This window comes from Ovis canadensis, chromosome X (genome assembly GCF_042477335.2).
Source record: "Ovis canadensis isolate MfBH-ARS-UI-01 breed Bighorn chromosome X, ARS-UI_OviCan_v2, whole genome shotgun sequence".
In the NCBI taxonomy this organism is placed as follows: Eukaryota; Metazoa; Chordata; class Mammalia; order Artiodactyla; family Bovidae; genus Ovis; species Ovis canadensis.
Genome location: NC_091727.1, coordinates 114,391,393 through 114,408,810, shown reverse-complemented (window position 1 = coordinate 114,408,810; position 17,418 = coordinate 114,391,393). Strand labels below are relative to the sequence as shown.

The 17,418-nt window shown below is 38.7% G+C and overlaps 1 long non-coding RNA gene across 1 annotated transcript in view; it reads left to right on the top strand.

The window, feature by feature from the left end:
* LOC138931174 (uncharacterized) overlaps positions 1–17,418 on the top strand; it is a 375,684-nt gene that overhangs the window by 271,151 nt on the left and 87,115 nt on the right. Inside the window, exon 6 of the long non-coding RNA XR_011446440.1 lies at positions 685–797. This is a non-coding gene — a long non-coding RNA (uncharacterized lncRNA). The remainder of the gene's footprint in view (positions 1–684; positions 798–17,418) is intronic.

Genomic DNA, 17,418 nt, shown 5'->3' with positions numbered 1-17,418 from the left:
CTGATCCATCCAGCCTGCCTGCTTACTGCCTTGCATTATTTTTCATTTGGCTGCTTGGGTACCAGACATAGGCCACTTTGCTGCTGCTGCTTCCTAGGCTTAAGGGAGACACAAATACAAATATATATATGTATATATATACATACATATATATATATATATATATATACGTACATATTCTTTTTAAAATTGAAATATAGTTGATTTACAATGTTGTGTTAATTTCTTTTGTACAGCAAAGTGATTCAGTTATACATATGTATATTTTCTTTTTTATGTTCTTTTCCACTATGGTTTACCCAGGATATTGAATATAGTTCCATGTGCTATACAATAGAACCTATTGTTTATCCATTCCCTGGTGGCTCAGACTGTAAAGAATCTGCCTGCAATGTGGGAGACCTGGGTTTGATCCCTGGTCAGGAAGATCCCCTGGAGAAGGGAATGGTAACACACTCCAGTATTCATGCCTGGAGAATTCCATGGACAAAGAGCCTGGCAGGCTATAGTTCATGGGATCACAAAGAGCTGGATACAACTGAGTGACTAATACTTCATATAATAGTTCACATCTCATAATCCCAAACTCCCAGTCCATCCCTTCCCCATCTCCTCCCATCCCCCTTGACAATCATAATTCTGTTTTCTCTGCAAGCTATTTTGCCTTCAATCTTGTTTTCACAGGCTGTATTGTGAAATTTGGGGAGGTGAAACATCAGAAAATTAGAAAAGTCAAGCACTAAGGTCCTGGTACTGGCTGTTGGCCCCACTACCCCTGATAAAGTTTGCAACATTGGGTAAGTGAATGCAATCCTTCTGTATTTTCATTTTCACAATGAGAGAGTTAAATTAGATAAGTAATTCTCAATATTTTCAATTATGAAAGACACTTTTTATTAGCAAAGAATGTCACAGACTGCCATGATATTATGTGTACTTAGTGTATCTTTGAGTTGAGTGATTAACAGGCTTGTAAGACTATAAAACAAGTGTGTTCTTTAATAATTGCACCATTGCATGAAGGTTGAATATAGTACTTTGTTCATTCAGTTGGTGATTTATTCACCCACAATTTGCTAGCACCTAAGCTGAGGCAGGAGCCTTGTTAAGTGGTAGGGGAAGCAAAGATGAATGAGCCAAGCTCTCTACTTTCAAAGCCTCATTCTCCATAGGGCAGACAGGTACAGAGTCAGGTGATAGGTAGTGTGGTTCAGGTACAGGGGTGCTCTGGCAGCTAAGAAAGGGAGCACCTGAGGTCATCAGAGAAGGGTTTCCTGTGGAGGTCATGTCTAAACTAAGGCCCAAAGTGTCTGTAGGAGTTCACCAGGTAAGGAGGAAGGTCAGGTAAAGGCCATTAGGCTGAGGGGCACTTAGTACTGTTATTTATCCTGACAACTGAGGATCCTGGTGCATATAGATTCCCATGCTAGCACCTCCCCTCAGGGGTCTTTAACACAGAGAATGAGGACTTCTGGACTAAATGCAGGTAAGATTCCTCCTTACTCGAATAACAAATGGTGCCTCATCTCTAACTTTTCACATGATCCATTTAGGGCCATTTTAAAAGTCAAGAGATGCAAACAAACCAAAGGGCAATATTACCAATAATTGCAGATAACAGACTTTCAATGAAATCACATTTTCTTTGTTTAATTAACTTATAGAGACTTTGAGATCTCCATTTGCCTAGGCCCACTTGCACATCTTCCCACTGCATGAGAATCTTTAAGGGTGTTTGTGAGCTGTCAAAGTGATATGCCTCTATGGCCAACAGTCCTCAGACTGCATGCTCTGTGATTCAGTTCAATTCAGTTGCTCAGTCATTTCCAACTCTTTGCGACCCCATGAACTGCAGCACGGCAGGCTTCCCTATCCATCACCAACTCCTGGAGCTTGCTCAAACTCATGTCCATTGAGTCAGTGGTGCCATCCAAACATCTCATCCTCTGTCGTCCCCTTCACCTCCGCCTTCAATATTTCCCACCATCAGGGTCTTTTCAAAGGAGTCAGTTCTTTACATCAGGTGGCCAAAGTATTGGAGTTTCAGTTTCAGCATCATTCCTTCAAATGAATATTCAGGACTGATTTCCTTTAGAATTGACTGGTTTGATCTCCTTGCAGTCCAAGACACTCTCAAGTCTTCTCCAACACCACAGTTCAAAAGCATCAATTCTCCAGCACTCAGCTTTCTTTATAGTCCAACTCTCATATCTATACATGACTACTGGAAAAACCATAGTTTTGATAGACGGACCTTTGTTGGCAAAGTAATGTCTCTACTTTTTAATATGCTGTCTAGGTTGGTCATAGCTTTTCCTCCAAGGAGCAAGCAACTTTTAATTTCATAGCTGCAGTCATCATCTGCAGTGATAAAGTCTGTCACTGCTTCCATTGTTTCCCTGTCGTTTACCATGAAGTGATGGGACCAGATGCCATGATCTTAGTTTTCTGAATGTTGCATTTTAAGCCAACTTTTTACTCTCCTCTTTCACTTTCATCAAGAGGCTCTTTAGTTCTTCTTCACTTTCTGCCATAAGGGTGGTGTAATCTGCATATCTGAGGTTATTGATATTTCTCCTGGCAATCTTGATTTCAGGTTGTGCTTCATCCAGCCTGTCATTTTGCATGATGTACTCTGCATATAAGTTAAATAAGCAGGGTGACTTATACAGCCTTGATATACTCCTTTCCCAATTTGGAACCAGTCTGTTGTTCCATGTCCAGTTCTAACTATTGCTTCTTGACTTGCATACAGATTTCTCAGGAGGCAGGTCAGGTGGTCTGGTATTCCCATCTCTTTAAGAATTTTTCACAGACTGTTGTGATCCAAACAGTGAAAAGCTTTGGCATAGACAATAAAGCAGAAGTAGATGTTTTTCTGGAACTCTTTTGCTTTTTCGATGATCCAGTGGATGTTGGCAATTTGATCTCTGGTTCCTCTGCCTTTTCTAAAACCAGCTCGAGCATCAAGTAATTCTCAGTTCACGTACTGTTGAAGCCTCACTTGGAGAATTTTGAGCATTACTTTGCTAGCATGTGAGATGAGTGCAATTGTGCGGTAGTTTGAGCATTCTTTGGCATTGCCTTTCTTGGGGATTGGAATGAAAACTGACCATTTCCTGTTCTGTGGCTACTGCTGAGTTTTCCAAATTAGCTGGCATATTGAGTGCAGCACTTTCACAGGATCATCTTTCAGGATTTGAAATAGCTCAGCTTGATTTCCATCACCTCCACTAGTTTTGTTCATAGTGATGCTTCCTAAGGCCACTTAACTTTGCATTCTAGGATTTCTGGTTCTAGCTGGGTGATAACACCATTGTGGTTAGCTAGGCCATTAAAATCGTTTTTTGTATAGTTCTTCTGTGTATTCTTGCCACCTCTTCTTAATATCTTCTGCTTGTGTTAGGTCCATACCATTTCTGTCCTTTATTGAGCCCATCTTTGCATGAAATGTTCCCTTGGTATCTCTAATTTTCTTGAAGAGATCTCTAGTCTTTCCCATTCTACTGTTTTCCTCTATTTCTTTGCATTGATCACTGAGGAATCCTTGCTATTCTTTGGAACTCTGCATTCAAATGGGTATATCTTTCCTTTTCTCCTTTGCCTTTAGCTTCTCTTCTTTTCATAGGTATTTGTAAGGCCTCCTCAGACAACAATTTTGCCTTTTGCATTTCTTTTTGGAGGGATGGTCTTGACCACTGCCTCTTGTACAAGGTCATGAACCTCCGTCCATATTTCTTCAGGCACTCTGTCTATCAGATCTGATCCCTTGATTCTATTTCTTACTTCCACTGTATAATCATAAGGGATTTGATTTAGGTCATACCGGAATGATCTAGTGGTTTTCCCTACTTTCTTCAATTTAAGTCTGAATTTGGCAATAAGAAGTTCATGATCTGAGCCACAGTCAGCTTGCAGTCTTTTTGCTGACTGTATAGAGCTTCTCCATCTTTTGCTGCAAAGAATACAATCAATCTGATTTCAGTATTGACCATCTTGTAATGTCTGTGTGTAGAGTCTTCTTTTGTGTTGTTAGAAGAGGGTGTTTGCTATGACCAGTGCCTTCTCTTGGCAAAACTCTGTTAGCTGTGCCCTGCTTCACTTTGTACTCCAAGGCCAAACATGCCTGTTACTCCAGGTATCTCTTGACTTCCTACTTTTGCATTCCAGTCCCCTATAATGAAAGGGACATCTCTTTTGGGTGTTAGTTCTAGAAGGTCTTGTAGGTCTTCATAGAACTGTTCAACTTCAGCTTTTTCAGCATTAGTGATTGGGGCATAGATGTGGATTACTATGATATTGAACGGTTTGCCTTGGAAACAAACAGAGAGGGATTTTGTTTTCTCTGTAGAGGGACTTTCTGTTTGTGTCCACTGTGGCTATCAATGTATCAGCCATGCAGTGAAGACCCTGTGAGTTGTCCTGGGTGCCTCACAGTTGATAAAAGGCTAAATCTCCTGAGCAAGTCTGGCTATCAGTTTGTGGCATTTAGTTGCAGAAAATATGAGCTGTTTGTTCAAAAATTATTATGAATTTCAAAGTGGCTACTCAGTTCAGTTCAGTTCAGTCGCTCAGTCGTGTCCAACTCTTTGCGACCCCATGAATTGCAGCATGCCAGGCCTCCCTGTCCATCACTATCTCCCGGAGTTCATTCAGACTCACGTCCATAGAGTCCGTGATGCCATCCAGCCATCTCATCCTTGGTCGTCCCCTTCTCCTCCTGCCCCCAATCCCTCCCAGCATCAGAGTCTTTTCCAATGAGTCAACTCTTCGCATGAGGTGGCCAAAGTACTGGAGCTTCAGCTTTAGCATCATTCCTTCCAAAGAAATCCCAGGGTTGATCTCCTTCAGAATGGATCTCCTTGCAGTCCAAGGGACTCTCAAGAGTCTTCTCCAGCACCACAGTTCAAAAGCATCAATTCTTCGGCGCTCAGCCTTCTTCACAGTCCAACTCTCACATCCATACATGATCACAGGAAAAAGTGGCTACTGGACAACATTAAAAGGGTGGCAGGATCCTTCTCAGTGTATAGTCCCATTTATCTGCACATGTGGTACACCCATGAACTGAGCCTTCTTTTCAAAATATTTTTCCGAATATTTGGGGATCATAGAAGGGATATGCTTCAGAGAGGAGAATTTACCACCATCACTAGTATATATGGCTGCTCTCATAGCCCATAGGGGTTTTATAAAGGACATCCCTCTGCCTCTGTCTTTGCTTGCTTCTGTGTAGCCAGCAGCTAGCTAACTTTGACTTGCTGTGCCAAGCAACAAAGGGTGTGATTGTATATACAGGATAGCTTCCAGGTCAAACTCCAGCTTCTTCCATGTCCAGGGAGGTAAAATGTTTTCCCTTACCTCTGAATGAGGAACAATTCCCATGTTCTGATTTCCTCCTTCAAGCCTTGTCTTTTTCATAACTGCTAATAGGAATGTTAACTCAAAAAGGTAAACTCCTGCTCTCTTGCTTGAGGCCCTATGAAATGACCCCTTACTCTTTAAGCAGAAAGACAGTGACATCAGAAGATGATATGTTCAGCATCAGTGCATTCCCAAACTTTGGGTAATCTGGTCTAAAATTAAAAGTACAATGTATAGAATACTACCAATCTAGCCAAATTTAAGTCACAGAAACCGTGTGGTTCTCCTTTCATCAGAATTACATCTATGAAGCAGACCTTGTTCATGTCTGTACATCTCTCCTATAGTTTTCTAGGTCTCAAGTAAAGCCATCTAGTGAGAAATTGATAAACATTTCCATATCTTCAAGTGCACAAACAGCCATGCAAGCACAATGTGCTCTAAATTCATTGAAAGCAACCACGCTACCAACCCCATAGCAATAAAATCTGCGGAGACAGCTCTGCACACCACACAATAGGCCAATAAATTTGGGAGATGAGGTATTGGGGCAAGGAATACAACTTTATTCAGAAAGCCAACAGTCCAAGAAGATGGCAAACTAATGTCTCAAAATAACCTTCTTGTTGGGCCTAGATGCGAGGTTCTTTCATGGATCAGAGATGTGGGGAGGTAAGGAAAACAAAGTAAAAAGACGATTTGATTCTTGCAAATATCTCCTAGAATAGCAAGTCTCAGGCAGGGGGATGTGTTAGTTTCACCTTCTTACAACCATTTCACAGATGTGAAATGGAATATCTCCTGCCATATCAATAAACAAGGATGTCACAGATATCCATGATTCTGGCCTTCCAAATGTGAATTTCTGGGTTATGCTGACAAGTGGTGCCACTACCCACACAAGGAACTCAAGAATGTCACAGTCATTCACAGGTGGGCAGGCTCAGGTTATCTCCTTGTGAGCTAAACAAATTCAGTTTAAAGGTCAGGCAGAGGGGGGCAGGGTTCTCTGAGACAGGCCTTTATGTATGCTAATAATAATAAAAGCACAAAACAAGGGTGGAAGCCAGAGAAACAAATTCAGCATGGAGTCAAAATTAACATTTCCAGGTTATGGTATGTTTTATTTACATAACCAGGGACAGTTAAGGGGACCTTCACCAAAACCGAAGGGCAGTTTACCCCAAAGATGATTTGAGTTGTTATCATTTGAAAAAGAAAATGGCTTGTGATTTTTATTTGACAGCTTTTCCCTCTTGTGTCCATCAAGATTGCTAAAAACTTAGAGTCAGTTTTCACTTAAGGTAAAGGTACCCTGTTTGAAGAAACAAATAAGGTACTCATAATACTGCCATCACCAAAGAGTTTTGGAGTCTGTTTATCTAGCTTGTTGTCTTTATTTTTTAAAACTGCTCATTTAAAGAACATAAGAAATTCACAAATAAATCTTTCATGAAGAATCAAGTAAAAATTGAAAGTCCCTGTTAACTGCTCCTGCCCCACTGTCACTCTCTTCCCTAGAACTAATCACCTAAAAGAGGATTGTATGTATACTCTCTGATCTTCTTTTGTATATTTACATGTACAAATGAGTGTATGTGCACAGATAACTAGGCTAATACACTGAATATGAATGGTCAGGCAGTGGATGCATATTTTTAAATGGTCATAAACATGGCTGAATCCCCCTCCAAAACATCACAACCAGTTCACTATATGATGCATGAAAGTGCCAACTTCTCTGCACCCATCCCAAGATTAGATGTCATTTTAAATTTTTTCCAATCTACTTGCTTAATCTGTATACTAATGCCATAATTCATTTTATACGAGACAGCTACTTTTGATATATGGTAGAGGCCACTCTCTTTATCTAGTCTTTATTTTTCTCACCTGTGAAATGGGAGTAATAATGCTATCTTTTTCATAGGGCTGTCATGAAATTTAGAGGGGATGACAGAGGTCAGAACATGTGTAGCTTTTGATAAGGAGTTTCGATTTTTATTCTGAATGTTTTATGAATTGAAGAGAGGATTTTAAGTACAGGAATGATGTGATTTGATATATGCTTTAAAAGATCAGTCTGGCTAAGAATATTGGTGCTGATAAAACGAAAAGGGGGCCTACATTCTGATTTGCTCACTTCCCTCTCAGAGAAGTCACTGCTGGCATTGTCATAATGAGAGATAATAGGGAGTAGAGTTGTGAGATTTAGTAAATAGAAACACAGCTTACCGAGTTAAGTTTAATTTCACATACACAATGAATAATTTTTTATTAAATTTATTTATTTTAATTGAAGGCTAATTACTTTACAATATTGTGGTGGTTTTTGCTATCCATTGACATGAATCAGCCACAGGTGTACATGTGTCCCCCCATTCTAAACCCCTCCCCACCTCACTCCCCACCCCATCCCTTTGGGGTGGGAAACACCAGAGCACTGGCTTTGAGCACCATGAGCACCTTGCTTCATGAATCGAACCTGCACTGGTCATCTGTTTTACATATGGTAATATACCTGTTTCAGTGATATTCTCTGAAATCATCCCACCCTTGCCTTCTCCCACATAGTCCAAAAGTCTATTCTTTACATTTGTGTCTCTTTTGCTGTCTTGCATATAGGATCATCGTTACTGTCTTTCTAAGTTCCATATATATGCGTTAATGCACTGTATTGGTGTTTCTCTTTCTGACTTACTTCACTCCGTATAATAGGCTATAATTTTTAGTATAGGTTTTCCTAAATAATACAGGTGGTATACTCCTACTAGAAAATCATTTCTTGTTTATCTACAATTCAAATTTGACCTAGTACCCTATGTTTTACCTGGTTGCCATCAAAGCAGGGAAGTGCTTACTATGAAAGCTGTCATGCTTTCTGTTTCCTCCCTTTTCAAAACATATCTTTCTTTTGTGAATTCTTACAGCCTTTTATCTGTCCTTTTCTTCTCGGACTCTTTGATGGCAGTGTTTTGTCTTTCTTAGTAAACTCCTTAGTAAGCTCATGCACTGCTGTACTGAACACAATGCCTACACATAGTTGTTACTCAGTAAATATTTGTTGAGTGAAAAATAAACAGATCAATAGAAATATGAGGCAGGGATGATCTGAATCACCACAATCTTGCTATTTTGGTTTTCATTCTGTCTTTCTGAGGCAGTATAATCTGGCAAGTCTACTGAGGGATGACTAATTAAAACTTTTGATGATTTATGGAACTTGGGACATTAGGAGGAACTGATCCTCTTGTTTAATTATTGATTAAACTGCCAGCCTTATGATGACACATGTTAGCTTAAGAGTCTGTGAATGAGCCATCTCTCTGTCTTCTTTGGAAAAATGTCTATTTAGATTTTCCACCAAAGCACTTGAAAAGATGTTCAACTTCACTAATTATTAGAGAAATGCAAATCAAAACTACAATGAGGTATTACGGCACACCAGTCAAAATAGCTATCATCAAAAAATCTACAAGTAATAAATGCTGGAGAGGGTGTAGAGAAAAAGGATCCTTCCTATACCATTGCTAGGAATGTATAATGGTACCACTATTGAGAACAGTATGGAGATTCCTTAAGAAACTAAAAATAGAGCTAAAAGACCTAAAAAAACTGGCAATTCCCACTCTTGTCATATCCTTCAAGAAAATAATAATTGAAAAAGATGTGTGCACTCAAATGTTCACAGCAGCACTATTTACAATATCCAGGGCATGGAAGCAACTTTAATGTCCATTGACAAAGCAATAGGTAAAGAAGTGATACATATATACAGTGGAATATTACTTAGCCATAAATAAGAACAAAGTTATGCCATTTGTAACAATATGGAAGGACCTAGAGATTATCAAACTGGGTGAAGTAAGTCAGACACAGAAATACAAGTATCATTTGATATCTCTTATATATGAAATCTTAAAAAAAGATAGAAATAAACTTTTTTACAGAACAGAAGTAGAGTGACAGGTATAGAAAACAAACTTATGGTTTCCAGGGAATGAACGGGAGGGATATGTTGGGAGACTGAGATGGACATATACACATAATTATACATAAAATAGATAGCCAAAGAGAACCTGCTATATAGCATAGGGAACTCTACTCAATACTCTGTAATGGCCTATATGGGAAAATAATCTAAAAAAAAGAGGAGATATGTGTATAGATATAATAGATTCCCTTTGCAATACACTTGAAATTAATACAAGATTGTAAATGAAGTATGCATCAATAAAAATTAAAAAGTTAATGAATGAAGTCTCTCTTGCTGGGTGGGCTGTTCCCTTCTCTTCAGCTGCACTATTTGCACCCTGGCTACTTCATTCTACTCTTTTTACCAGAGGGAGGCAAGATTACACCTTTTAAATATTTGACAGTATTGCCTCTTAGTTCTTCACAGTTGTTTGTCAAAGCTTTTTTCCCCTGTCTTCTGAGAAAGGTAAGAGGAAACTTGCTCCTCTCACATGAATTTTGTGAAGTGCCAAATGCTTCACCAGAAAGTGAAAGTGTTAGTCGCTTAGTCGTGTTCAACTCTTCGTGACCTCATGGACTGTAGCCCACCAGGCTCCTCAGGCAATGGGATTCTCCAGGCAAGAATACTGGGGTGGATTGCTAAGTCCTTCTTCAGGTGATCTTCCCTACCCAGGGACTGAACCCAGGTCTCCAGCATTGCAGGCAGATTCTTTATTGTTCAAGCCATGAGGGAAGACCAAATGGTTTGCCAATGGGTTCTTTTATCAAGTAGAGTCAGAAAGCCGATTCTAATAATAGTGGCTGAACTATAATGGGATGGGGCAGAACTATGGTCATTTTTTTTTCCAGGAAATATATTTAATGCAAAATTTCTTGCCTTTAAATTTAGTGTCATTGAAGAATGAGATTGCGACTTATGGTTATCTCTGCCACTTCTATACATCACAACATTTATGCATATATATATATATTTATCCATATATATATATGTATCTATCATTTATTATGTTATATACATATAATATATATATGTATATATATGCATATCAAGCAATCAATCTAGGTTAAATCAAATCTAGTGGAAATAATAAACTCTAGAACCTGTCTTGTAGGAGAAAAAAATGATACACAGATACTGAGAGATGTATGTAGAGACGAGGAAGGAAAGTTAAAATTGAGAAAGGGGAAGCAAGGATGTGTGGGTCAGTTGTATATATCAGCATCAACACCAGTCAGTGTCCCTTCTCTTTCTAGTTCCTCCAAGAAGTTTAGAACTTGCCCTTTAAAACTGAATGTCTCTCTTAGAGATGAACAGCTTGTAATTAATTTGAGACTGCCAGTAGCTAAATGTATCTTCAAAACTAGGGTGCATGATGTTTGAGCTGATATCTTGACATACACATCCATAAGGCATTCTATCTTTATTTTATGAAAATCACCAGTCACCCTAGTTATTTTTGTCTTAATTTATTTTCAGATTTCTATATCAGTGTCACCTTGGCTTTTTTGGTTTCATTTTGCTCTATTTTTATCTCTTGGATTATTTATAATGTATGAAAAAAAGTATAAGTTCCTTATTTGAATCACTACTGACTGAATACTGTGGTGCTTACTTTGCATTTGGGTCCTGAATTGAATCAGAGACAGAGATGTAGGTGAAGAAGTAGTTCTTTCTGTGCTTTGTGATGAAGTCCTAAAATACACTGATTGCTCACTTTAACCAACCCCCTTCCAATATGGGCCTTGGCATCCCACCTGCATATGTAAAATTTAAAAGTTGCTGTTACCAGGCAAAGACTGTTCCAAATGTGGATCCCAGGTGTGATTGTCCTGGATCCTGTTCTTTAGCGGTCCCTTTCTGGATCACCTGAGTGGACAGCAACATGAAAGGAAGCTGATTGGGAAAGAGAAAGTAACTATTATGGAATCAGGAGAAATTGACCACTCCATCTTCATAGTAAGAGAATTTTGTTTATCTCCCCAGGTAATTGATAGATTAAGCAGATAAAACTCAATAAATATAATAGAAAACTGAATGATAAAAGAATAAGAAAAGAAGAGCAAACTGAACAAGTTTTATCTAGTGGACATATATAATTAGAATACTGTTTCCAACTATAAGAGAACAAAGATTCTTTTCAAGCATACACCAAACTGATCATACATACCATTGCCATAAAACACATTTGTAAATTTATAAGAATCAGTATCATAGATTGTATTCTGTAATCAAAATGGATTTAAGTAAGAGATAAGTAACAAAAATGTAACTAAAACCCATATATTTGAAAATTCAAAAGTATGTTACTATTTAATTCATGGGTCAAAGAAGAAAACATAGAAATACCATAGAATTTATATAAAACCTAATAAATAGTATATATCAAAGTACAGTAGGGAAATACAGATAAAGTGATAGTGAAAATAAATATATAGTCTGAAATGCTTATATTAGAAGTTAAAAATGACTGAAAGCTAGTAAGTTAAACTTCCAATTTAAGAATTAAAAAAAAGCAATAGAATAACAGGAAAGATAGCACATGTAAGAAGATAAATGTAGGAGAAAAATGTAAAAGTTGAAGCACTACATAAAGCAATAGTTCTCAATATTTACTGAATGTTCACTTTAGGAGTTAGAACTCATCCCAGACTAATTAATTCAGAACCACTGGGTTTTTACCCTCAGGCATAACAATTATTTTAAGATGTTCCTCAGTTGATTCTAGTATGTAAAAAGGATTGAGAATCAGAGATAAGGCGGATACATACAGACAAGCATGGTTTTCTAGAAATAATTAAAGTACTATTTAAAATGCTACCACTTTAATGTGTAATATATTTATAGAGAATTGAGAAATTAAGCTTCTTAATGGAGAGGAAAACTCAAGTTTGTAAATATGTCAATTCTTTCCAAATTGATCAGTTCTAATAAAAATCCCAATGGGATTTTCCCTGGAACCTAAAAAGCTGAATTTAAAAAGTACAAACCATAAAGGAAAAAGACTGATAAATTTAGTCATAGTAAAACAAGAACTTTTGATAATCAAGACATCTTCATGAAAGTAAAAAGCCTAAGTTCAGTTCAGTTCAGTCGCTCAGTCCGACTCTTTGTGACCCCATGAATCGCAGTACGCCAGGCCTCCCTGTCCATCACCAACTCCCGGAGTTCACTCAGACTCACGTCCATCAAGTCAGTGATGCCATCCAGCCATCTCATCCTCTGTTGTTCCCTTCTCCTCCAGCCCCCAATCCTCCCAGCATCAGAGTCTTTTCCAGTGAGTCAGCTCTTCGCATGAGGTGGCCAAAGTACTGGAGTTTCAGCTTCAGCATCATTCCCTCCAAAGAAATCCCAGGGCTGAGCTCCTTCAGAATGGACTGGTTGGATCTCCTTGCAGTCCAAGGGACTCTCAAGAGTCTTCTCCAACACCACAGTTCAAAAGCATCAATTCTTCGGTGCTCAGCCTTCTTCACAGTCCAACTCTCACATCCATACATGACCACTGGAAAAACCATAGCCTTGACTAGACAGACCTTAGTCGGCAAAGTAATGTCTCTGCTTTTGAATATACTATTTAGGTTGATCATAACTTTCCTTCCAAGGAGTAAGCGTCTTTTAATTTCATGGCTGCAGTCACCATCTGCAGTGATTTTGGAGCCCAAAAAAATAAAGTGTGATACTGTTTCCACTGTTTCCCCATCTATTTCCCAAGAAGTGATGGGACTGGATGCCAAGATCTTCGTTTTCTGAATGTTGAGCTGTAAGCCAACTTTTTCACTCTCCTCTTTCACTTTCATCAAGAGGCTTTTTAGTTCCTCTTCACTTTCTGCTATAAGGGTGGTGTCATCTGCATATCTGAGGTTCTTGATATTTCTGCCGGCAATCTTGATTTTAGCTTGTGCTTCTTCCAGTCCAGCATTTCTCATGATGTACTCTGCATAGAAGTTAAATAAGCAGGGTGACAATATACAGCCTTGGCACACTCCTTTTCCTATTTGGAACCAGTCTGTTGTTCCATGTCCAGTTCTAACTGTTGCTTCCTGACCTGCATACAGATTTCTCAAGAGGCAGGTCAGGTGGTCTGGTATTCCCATGTCTCTCAGAATTTTCCCCAGTTTATTGTGATCCACACAGTCAAAGGCTTTGGCATAGTCAATAAAGCAGAAATAGATGTTTTTCTGGAACTCTCTTGCTTTTTCCATGATCCAGCGGATGTTGGCAATTTGATCTCTGGTTCCTCTGCCTTTTCTAAAACCAGCTTGAACATCAGGGAGTTCACGGTTCACATATTGCTGAAGCCTGGCTTGGAGGATTTTGAGCATTACTTTACTAGTGTGTGAGATGAGTGCAATTGTGTGGTAGTTTGAGCATTCTTTGACATTGCCTTTCTTTGGAATTGGAATGAAAACTGACCTTTTCCAGTCCTGTGGCCACTGCTGAGTTTTCCAACTTCGCTGGCATATTGAGTGCAGCCCTTTCACAGCATCATCTTTTAGGATTTGAAATAGCTCAACTGGAATGCCATCACCTCCACTGGCCTTGTTCATAGTGATGCTTTCTAAGGCCCGCTTGACTTCACATTCCAGGATGTATGGCTCTAGATGAGTGATCACACCATCATGATTAATAGGAGTTAAGTATTTGCAACAGATATAATATAAATAAGGGATCAAGTTGCCATGAAATGTAAATATTCTGACTTGTAAAGACAAACATCTCAATAGAAATATAGGCTTGGAGAGACATTTTACAGAAAAGGAAAAGAAAACTTGCAAAAAATATGAATAGACTACAGTGGGATAACACTTCACAATGAGATAACACCCACTAAAATGGTTAAACTGAAAAAGACTGATAGCATAAAATGTCAATGTTTTGGAGCAACTGGAGCTCTACATAGGGCTTCCCTCTAGCTCAGTTCAGAAGAAATCTTCCAGCAATTTGGGAGATCCCGGTTTGATTCAGGAGTTTGATCCCGTTTTGGTCAGGAAAATTCACTGGAGAAGGAATAGGCTACCCACTCCAATATTCTGGAGCTTCCCTTGTGACTCAGCTAGTAAAGAATCCGACTGCAATGCGCGAGACCTGGGTTCGATCCCTGGGTTGGGAAGATCCCCTGGAGAAGGGAAAGGTTACCCACTTCAGTTTTATGGCTGAGAGAATTCCATGGACTGTATAGTCCATGGGGTCACAAAGAGTCGGACGCGACAGAGCTCTACATTGCTGGTAGAAATGTAAAATGATAAATCCACTTGAGAAATCTGACAGATTCTCCACTGTGACTCAGTAATTATTTTCCTAGGCATTTATTCAAGACATGTCAAAACATTGTACACAACAGATATTGTTCAAGAATATTCTTAGCAAATTAATAAACAGTCTAACCAGAAATAATCCAGATGTCCATCAGTAGGAGAATGGGCAAACTGTTTATTCATACAATGGAATATTAAGCATTCAAAAAGAAAGTACTACTGATAAATGCAACAGTGTAGATGAATCTGTAAAAATACACTGGATGAAAAGAGCATACATACTGGATACTCATATTAAGTTCTACAATAGGCAAAACTATTCTACAGCGATAGAACTCAAATCAGTACTTACTTCTGGTCTGGGATGAGGGGATTTTTGGTGGAGACTAAAAAGGAATAAAAGGAAACTTTCTGAGGCAATGGAATGTTTTATACTGGATAGGGATCTGGTTACACAAGCTGTACGCATTTGCCAAAAAAATGACTGCAAGGCTGTGCATTTTTACTGCATGTAAATTACTCTGCAATTTAAAAAATGCCTTGTAAATGCTGAAAGTGATTACTTTGTGGGAATAAAAATTAAAATACAACTTTAGTGTTAGGATAAAATTTACCAGTGAAAGCCTCATGCTCAGGTTAAAAAAAACATACTGTATTTTAATCAACTTAAATAAAAAAAATAAATTGTGATTTCAAAAGTGGCTATTGATTTGGTAAAAACAAGGCACTTATGTTGACAATGGATGTGAAGAGTTAAGATAGAATTATTTTATGGACAAAAAGAAGCTTCAGTCTCATCAGCCATCATGGTAATAAAAATTATAACCTCAGTGAGGTAGCATTTTAAGTTTTTCAGTTTGGCAAAAATGTTTACAACCTTATAATATCCAATGTTGGCAAAATGTGAAACTATGGGGATTCTTCATATATTGCTAAGTGGGATTGTATTGATGTGGTTGTATTATGAAATAATAAATTTAATGAAATAAATGAAAATAATTTGCCATTAGTCACTTGAAGATATGCTTACCTTATGACACATTGTACCCCCGTTTACTCTAGAGATGCATATTAAGTAGTTTTTCATGTCTCCTGAAATAAAAGCCCAATTACCTAGAAGATTCTATAGAGTTTCTTCTCATTACCCATCTGACTTCATGTCCTTTTACTCTCTTCCTTCCTAACTTTGCTCCAACCTTGTCAAGTTCTTTGCTATTTGCTTCACATTCCAAAAATGCCCCCATCTTAGAACACTCTCCACCCAGAAGATAATGGCTTGCTGCCTCACCTTTAGAGCATTACTTAAATATCACCTAATCACTGAATCTTAAAATTATACCCTGCCAACACTCCCAAAGCCCTTTTCCTGCTCTCATTTTGATCCATAGAACTTGGCATCATCTTATATGCTGCATATTTTACTTACCTGTTTATTGTCCGTCTCCCTCCACCACAGTATAAACTCCATGATGGCAGACATTTTTGACTGTTTTTTATTGATACTACTGAAATCCATAGAACTATATTAGTTGCTGGCTCATAGCAAGTACTCAACAAGTCTTTGTTGAATAAATGTATAACTGCATTACTTTTCATATCAACTATTTTTCAGAGTAAGTTTATACTCATAGCAAAATCACTGTCTCCACACAAGTGTAGTGTCTTCCACCATCAACATCTTTCACCAAAGTAGTACACTTGTCACAGTGGATGGACCTACATTGACACATCAATGTAGGTCCCCCTTCTGATGTCTATGTCAGAAGCTATCTCTGTCCCTTTTTATACTTTAATAAAACTCTGCTATACAAAAACTCTTGAGTGATCAAACCTGGTTCCTGGTCCCAAAGCTAAATCTTCTTTGGAGATCACGAATCTGACACTGTTCACCATAAGCTATCAATATCTCTCTATCTTACAAACAGTTTTATATGTTAGTTGGTATGCATACATATTTCAAAAATTTGTTTAAAGTCACAAAATATAATTTAGGTGCTCCTCTAAATGGAGTGGTCAGAGATAGTCACTATGAGAAGTCAACATTTACACTGAAACCTAAACAGTGTAAAGAAGTAAGCCAGGCTTGAAGGAGGAAACAGACAGAACAGGCTCCATCTTGAAAGCACGACTCCATCTTGGGCCAGACTGTGGACTTTGAGCTATATGCCCAGTATCTATGGAAATAAAATACCAACTGGAAAACCAGACACCGCCACCCCCGCCAGATGGAAGAGCCCCAGGGCTCGTATCTAGACTCTTGTAGCCTAAAAGAATACCTTAATTATCTGTGTAACCAAATAGAATCATAAATTCTATTATGCTTATTGGGGTATGACCACAGGCCTATTGATAATTGTTCCCTGTTAACTACCTAGGCTTAAGGCATATGAATCACGGGTTAACTTTGACTGTATCGTTCCTTTCCTTTGTTCAGACTAGTTTCAGGGAATCTGGGGAGATGGATTTGCCCCTGTACACTTAGGGTATATAAGGTTTTCACAAAAACTGGTCGAGGTCCTTGGCTAAGAGGAAACTCTGCCTTGGGCCCGACGGTGTAATAAACTGCACTCCACTATCTGCATTGTCCTTCTGAGTCAGTTTGTTTCCCAGAACTCTGGCTACAACAGACTGCTGCTGCTTCTAAGTCACGTCAGTCGTGTCCAACTCTGTGTGACCCCACAGAGGGCAGCCCACCAGGCTCCCATCTCTGGGATTCTCCAGGCAAGAACACTGGAGTGGGTTGCCATTTCCTCCTCCAGTGCGTGAAAGTGAAAAGTGAAAGTGAGGTCACTCAGTCATGTCCGACTCTTTGTGACCCCATAGACT